We start from the raw sequence: 7,960 nt of genomic DNA on the forward strand, positions 1-7,960 counted from the left end.
CGGAAGTTCTCTTTCCGAGAATTTCTGCTGAGTTTGGAAAACTCAACCGATTAACTTAAGTCCGCGAACTTGTTTGTGAACTTAAGAGGTTATGATCTAAAGATGTGCTCTGAACATGAAACATTAAATTACTAAGGAATGCTTTATGCAAACCGTGGATATAAAGTTCATGAGCCGATTCAATCGAATCGAATCATCTTTGTCTCAATTGTCTCTTGTGTAGTTACATAAGATCTCATAACAATTGAACAACTCTTAACTAGTTCACTTGATTCAATTGAACTAGTTATGGTGAAGAAGAACAAGGTTGATATGAAATGCTCATATGGTTGACCTTTTTGGGTTACTATGTTGAACCAACATACACGTACACGTTTGGTCATGGTTTTAATGAACCCAGTAAACGTTTACCAAAATGTGTGTGACAAGCTAGGTTTTTCGATCTAACGGTTGAGAAATATTATCTTGAATCTAAATCAGGTTTTCATCTAACGGTGAATAAGGATTGCTTTGTACCTAAGGAAAAACCCTGATTTGAAGGCTATATAAAGGAGACATCTAGCATTGTGAAAAACTAATCCCCATACGTCTGTGTGCTACTACTGTGCCCGCTAGAGTCGATCTCCATTAACCTTTGATTTTCTTCTCTAATATCAGGTTAACGACTTAAATACTTCATTGGGATTGTGAAGCCAGACCGATACTATTTTATCGTAGTTGTGTGATCTGATCTTACATCTTCTATCATACGAGTACAATCTATGGATTGGCTTGAGATCGCGAGAGTTCTTCGATAGGAAAGATAAAGAAGTCACAAACATCTTCGTATCACTGTTTGTGATTCCTCGAAAAACCGCCGGTGTAGTCAAGAAGGATTGAAGAGAGGTGATTGATTAATCTAGGCTGTTCTTCGGGAATATAAGACCGGATTATCAATTGGTTCCTGTTCACCTTGATTTTATATCTAAAGACGGAACAAAACCTAGGCTTTATCTGTGGGAGACAGATTTATCCTTTGATACACTTTTCTGTATGAGACAAATCTGTTTATTATCAAGTCTGTGATTTTGGGTTACAACAACTCTTGGTTGTGGGTGAGATCATCTAAGGGAATCAAGTGCGTAGTATCCTGCTGGGATCATAGGCGTAGGAGTACAAATGTACCTTGGATCGGTGGGAGACTGATTGGGGTTCAACTATAGTCCAGTCTGAAGTTAGTTTGCAGTAGGCTAGTGTCTGTAGCGGCTTAATACAATGTGTATTCAATTTGGACTAGGTCCCGGGGTTTTTCTGCATTTGCGGTTTCCTTGTTAACAAAATTTCAGGTGTCTATGTTATTTCTTTTCCGCATTATATTTTATATAATTGAAATAATACAGGTTTTGCGTTCGTGATCATCAATTGGAAATCCAACCTTAGGTTGTTGATTGATATTGATTGATCCTTGGACATTGGTCTTTGGTACCGTCCAAGTATTCCTTGTATTTGATAAAGACTCGTTATTGTTTTTAGATTGAGTAAAAATCAAATCAAGAGAGAGATATTAACTCCTTGAGATACTTTTATCTAGATTGAGTCTGACTGTCTAGTTGATTCTCTAGCAAAGTATTTCGGAGTTAGTCCATACAGATTAATAAGCGAAATATTGGGTGGTGTTGTTAGACCCCCGCTTTTTCAATTGGTATCAGAGCAGGCAAACACGTTCAAGACCTAACAAGTTTGTGTTTGTAGCGATCTGAATCTATGGATATAAGTGCTATCTCTGTGAACATACCACCAGTCCTCGATGGCTCAAACTATCTATGGTGGAAAGTTGCTATGCACACATTTCTTCAGTCGCATGACTTCCAAACATGGATATGTGTTGTGAATGGCTATGAGACTCCCGTTGTTATGGAAAGAGATATTGTTGTACCAAAAGATTTATGTATGTACAATACTGCGGAGTTAGTTGTTGCAAGGCAAAACTCTGACGGGTTGAACGCCATCCTGCATGCTATTACCCCAAACCTTAGACATCATGTGACCTCTTGCACTACGTCTAAAGAAGCTTGGGATATTTTAGAAAGCGTATCCGAAGGTAACCCCATTAAAAAGAGAAGCTAGGCTTCAAAACCTTAATTCCGAATGGGAAGACCTTTCTATGGCAGAAGAAGATTCGTTCGACGATTTTTATCACAAATTGTCTGAAATTGTTAATGCATCATGTGTATTGGGAAGACCATTCCTGAAAAGGAAATTGTGATGAAAATCCTCCGATCGCTGCCGTCCAGATAAGAATCTAAAAGACATGCCATCGTTCAATGAAATAACCTTAATACTCTTTCACGAAACACACTGGTCGGAAAAAATAGAATTTTCGATCGCGAATATATGGCAAGAGACGATCATCATTTTTTTGGCAACCGTGTCACCTCTCCTGATCATAAATGTTGTCATCCAAAATTGACGAAAGAGAAAAGTGAGAATTGATTTATTTCTACGTTGTCTTTGTTTATACAAAAACTTAAGAAAATCCTCAGACGTAGTAAAAGAAAGTCTCAAAAGGAAACTTCGTTGGTCAATATAAAGGATAAGAATACCAAGAAGAGTCTTATTAATGAAACTGGGCTTATGTGTATTCAAGTCCGTTCGAAAAATCCTGAAACGGAGATAAGAGAGATAACTAAAGCATGGATGAATACTCTTGATTATTGTCCTGGGGAAATCTATGATTGCTCTCTCAGTCTTTTTGTTGAAAATCATTCTCATGATTCATTCATGACATGTTCGTCTGTGTATCATAAGTTGGATCAGCAAACCCCTCCTGATTTTGTATTGAATTCCAGGAGTTACTTGAAAAAGGCTCTACCAGATAAATCAAAAACAGTTCTGCCTGGCTAATTGTTGTATGCTGAAAAAGAAAAGGAAGTCTACCCTTCATCAAAAGAGGTTTTCAAAAACGGTGCAGGATTTGCAAAGATCTGCAGTCAAGTGTTTTAAAACTGCGATTACAATGGATAGGAAAGTTCTTCATAACTCTCCTTTTCAAATGGATAAGCAGAAACCTAGTGGAATGGGTGTTTCTCTCTTTGCAAAGATTATCCCAGTCCAACCTTGGATTGGAAGCCTTAACGCTAAGTAATCTTATTGAAAAATGATTCTTGTATCTTCTTCCTCTTATACAAGAATCATGATACACAAGGGGACTGTAATATAATCTTTTTATTTTATGTTTATGCTTTTACCAGGTGTTGTTCGTGAACAGCTTCAGCCTTTTGGATAACTATCTTATGTTAGGGTTTGGTAAAAAGGGTGTTTCTGGAAATTCTACAACTGTATTCCTTTAAAATCTCTTCCTCTTCAGCACTCTCATTTCATCTTCCCTATCATGTCCTCCTCTAGTCTTTCGAGTAAAGAAAGTGATGTATGGACGGTTCTATTTCCTTCGAATAAGATTCGTTTCGATTCCTATGACAATGAGATGTGCCATGACAAACATGTTCCTTCATATGATGAGAACCCTACTGTTTCTCAGTTTGATAAGATCTCTTTAACCATGAATCTCGTCTTGGAACAAGTTCATGCTCTGAAAAATGAACTTGAAGTCTCTTCCAAAAGATTTGAGGAGAAAATGGATAGTTTTGAGTCAAGGATTGACCTAATCGAAGAAGAGCTTGAAGAATATAGGGAATACGAGAAGAACATTCAAGGTAAATGAAATGATTTATAAGAGGTTTAAATGCCTAGTATGTCTTCTTTGATTAGTTGGAAGAATAACTAGTGCTTTGAATAGCGATGATTGTGACTACACATAGCTATTTTTGTTTTCATCTTCTTATGTTTATTTTTTAGGTTTATTGGTATTAAATTCTAAAAATATTTGGAGGATGATGTTTATTGCAGTACTTTAATGGTTTGTGATATTGCAATATTTTTATGGGATATGTATTGTTTGCATCCGTGAACTTGAAGATCCCATATTGCGGTCAAAATAAAGTCGTTCATGAATTAGTATTCGTGTTGATGAAAGGACGAATGGTCTTTTGACAATTACAAAAGTTATGCCTATGCAGTCATGTATTTGATGGAAAATAGGATGATATCTTTTGTTTGACAAGGATAAAGTCTATTATATCGTTATGATGGAAAATAGAATAGATCCTTGTATGTTATCCACGGTATTGATCTTCATTGATCCATCTTGTTATGTTTTACCGTGAAGGCTCCATTGTGTGTCTTGTGTTGAGCATGATACAACTAAGTCGATTATTCTTATTGGCTTGTTGGTTGTTCCATAAGATGTTATATGTCGAGCATTAGGAACTAAATTAATCAACCAGTTTGGTTATTTAGTTTGTACTCCATAAGTTTTCTTTCTTATGTCGAGTACATGTACGGTTAAGGTTGTCATATTCTATGATGAACTTAGTCGGGGTTCCATAAGTTCTCTTATGTTGAGCCCAAAAATAATTAAATTAATTACTTCGGTGATTAGTTTGGTTGTTTGTATTCCAATTAGATTAATTATAAGTTCTCTTGTAATTAATCTAGTTGAGTTTTCATATATTCCACAAATTCTTGTGTTGAGTATATGAACGGCTATACTAATTATGTTCTATTAGTTAATGTAGTCGTATATTCCGTAAGGTTTTCCTTATGTTGAGTATGTGAACGATTAAGTTAGTCATCTCTGTATGATTACCTTAGTCGTAGCTCCGTAAGTTTACTTATGTTGAGCACTTTCAATTAAATTGATCACTTTTGTGGTTTGATTTAGTTGTGTTTTCAATTGAATTAATCATGGGTTTACTTATGATTAATTTAGTTGAGCTTTGGATATAGAAAATCATTCCTATGGTTTTTGGTGTCCAATTAAAAAATCTTTTTTTTCTTTCAAAATTAAGGTCACTCTTGTTGTTCTCTCGGGAAGGACATCTAATGGGGGAGAGTTCTTTTGAACTTGTGCTTAATGGTAATATCTTGTGGGGTGTGCGGCTGTGGAATTTTATAGGGGTTATCTTGTATCTTAAAACTCCTTGATGAATGATGTTAGCTTCGGCTATTAGATTGCATCTAAATTAAGTTGGTATGTATTTTTCTTTTGGTCATGAAATGTCTCTTGTAGAAATTTCATTATGATCCCGTTCTTGTACCTTTGCTAATTTTATTGACAAAAAGGGGGAGAAATATTGTAGTTCACACTACAAATACATATGGTTTTTGGATCATTGTGTAAGGGGGAGTGGTTTCCATGATCGAGATGGAGTATTGACTAAGGGGGGGTGATACATATCACCACAGTATTATTGTTAAAGTCGTGATACAATTGGACTTTGATATTACATAATAATACTATGACATTGTATAATAATGATCGTGAATCTCGATTTCTCTCATTGGTATAGCTACGAATCTTCAACAACAGTGATGCTAAACTTACAACCTTTGGGATCATTGGAGTACTTGGAAGGACGAATATTTCAGGGAACGTTGAAGATTAGACTATGGAATATGAGCCACTAAAGTTTATCTTTTTTGTATTCCATATGTATTAATAGTTTTGTCACTAAAATTGACAAAGGGGGAGATTGTTAGAGCATATCTCGGTCGACCTCGCATGCATTGCTATCTCAAGCGTGTTTGTCAATGTTAGTGGTGAAAACTATAAGTCTTGATTTCTAGCCTACATAGCTAAGTCTCGGACTAGGATATAAAAGTGTAGTTGAGCTCAAGGACTTCATGGCGATTCATCATACAACGACGAAGATCTATACAAGGAACCGTGGAACTTCATCAACAAAAAGGTATGTGGAGACTTGAACTTATCTATCACTCAAAAGTCTATCTATTCTATCTCCTAATTCTTATGAGACAAAAGTCGTATGCTACATAGACTAGACCATATACATTTGACATTTCGAGCCGAGTATATCTCGCCTATTTATATCTCGAAATCATGTGTTGGTAAAGTGTTTCACTTTGATCAAGTTTATTTTCACCTAGTGACGAAAGTCATGAAAAGTTTCAATCACTTTGAGAATTGCTCTGACGTGAATCGGTCTGTGAATAACGGCTACATAGCGTCCTCTGAGAATGTCTCAATAATTGAAATGAGAGTTTATATTACATAACCATGTATTCCTTGAACCGAAGTTTTCGAACTTTGTTGATCAAGAGAAATCGGGAGGATTGTGGAATTGGCTTGCCAAGTCCGCGAACTGTCAGAAGTTCTCGACCGAGAATTTCTGCTGGATTTTCCAAAACTCGTTTGTGTGCTAAGTCCGCGAACTGGCGGAAGTTCTCTTTCCGAGAAATTCTGCTGAATTTGGAAAACTCAACCGATTAACTTAAGTCCGCGAACTTGTTTGTGAACTTAAGAGGTTATGATCTAAAGATGTGCTCTGAACATGAAACATTAAATTACTAAGGAATGCTTTATGCAAACCGTGGTTATAAAGTTCATGAGCCGATTCAATCGAATCGAATCATCTTTGTTTCAATTGTGTCTTGTGTAGTTACATAAGATCTCATAGCAATGGAACAACTCTTAACTAGTTCATTTGAGTCAATTGAACTAGTTATGGTGAAGCAGAACAAGGTTGATATGAAATTCTCATATGGTTGACCTTTTTGGGTTACTATGTTGAACCAACATACACGTACACGTTTGGGCATGGTGTTCACGAACCCAGTAAACGTTTACTAAAATGTGTGTGACAAGCTAGGTTTTTCGATCTAACAGTTGAGAAATATTAGCTTGGATCGAAATCAGGTTTTCATCTAACGGTGAATAAGGATTGTTTTGTACTTAAGGCAAAACCCTGATTTGAAGGCTATATAAAGGAGACATCTAGCATTGTGAAAAATTAATCCCCACACGTCTGTGTGCTACTACTGCGCCCGCTAGAGTCGATCCCCATTAACCTTTGATTTTCTTCTCTAAAATTAGGTTAACGACTTAAAGACTTCATTGGGATTGTGAAGCCAGGCCGATACTACTTTATCGTAGTTCTGTGATCTGATCTTACATCTTCTATCATACGAGTACAATCGATTGATTGGCTTGAGATCGTGAGAGTTCTCCGATAGGCAAGATAAAGAAGTCACAAACATCTTCGTCTCACTGTTTGTGATTCCTCGACAAACCGCCGGTGTAGTCAAGAAGGATTGTAGAGAGGTGATTGATTAATCTAGGCTGTTCTTCGGGAATATAAGACCGGATTATCAATTGGTTCCTGTTCACCTTGATTTTATATCTAAAGACGGAACAAAACCTAGGCTTTATCTGTGGGAGACAGATTTATCCTTCGATAAACTTTTCTGTGTGAGACAAATCTGTTTATTATCAAGTCTGTGATTTTGGGTTACAACAACTCTTGGTTGTGGGTGAGATCAACTAAGGGAATCAAGTGTGTAGTATCTTACTGGGATCAGAGGCGTAAGAGTACAAATGTACTTTGGATCGGTGGGAGACTGATTGGGGATCAACTATAGTCCAGTCTGAAGTTAGTTTGCAGTAGGCTAGTGTCTGTAGCGGCTTAATACAATGTGTATTCAATCTGGACTAGGTCCCGAGGTTTTTCTGCATTTGCGGTTTCCTCGTTAACAAAATTTCTGGTGTCTGTGTTATTTCTTTTCGCATTATATTTTATATAATTGAAATAATACAGGTTGTGCGTTCGTGATCATCATTTGGAAATCCAACCTTTGGTTGTTGATTGATATTGGTTGATCCTTGGACATTGGTCTTTGGTACCGTCCAAGTATTCCTTGTATTTGATAAAGACTCGCTATTGTTTTTCGCTTGAGTAAAAATCAAATCAAGAGAGAGATATTAACTCCTTGAGATACTTTTATCTAGATTGAGTCTGACTGTCTAGTTTATTCTCTAGCAAAGTATTTCGGAGTTAGTCCATACAGATTGCTAAGCGAAATATTGGGTGGTGTTGTTAGACCCCCGCTTTTTCAGAAACACAAC

The sequence above is a fragment of the Papaver somniferum genome, chromosome 1 (assembly GCF_003573695.1).
Source record: "Papaver somniferum cultivar HN1 chromosome 1, ASM357369v1, whole genome shotgun sequence".
In the NCBI taxonomy this organism is placed as follows: domain Eukaryota; kingdom Viridiplantae; phylum Streptophyta; class Magnoliopsida; order Ranunculales; family Papaveraceae; genus Papaver; species Papaver somniferum.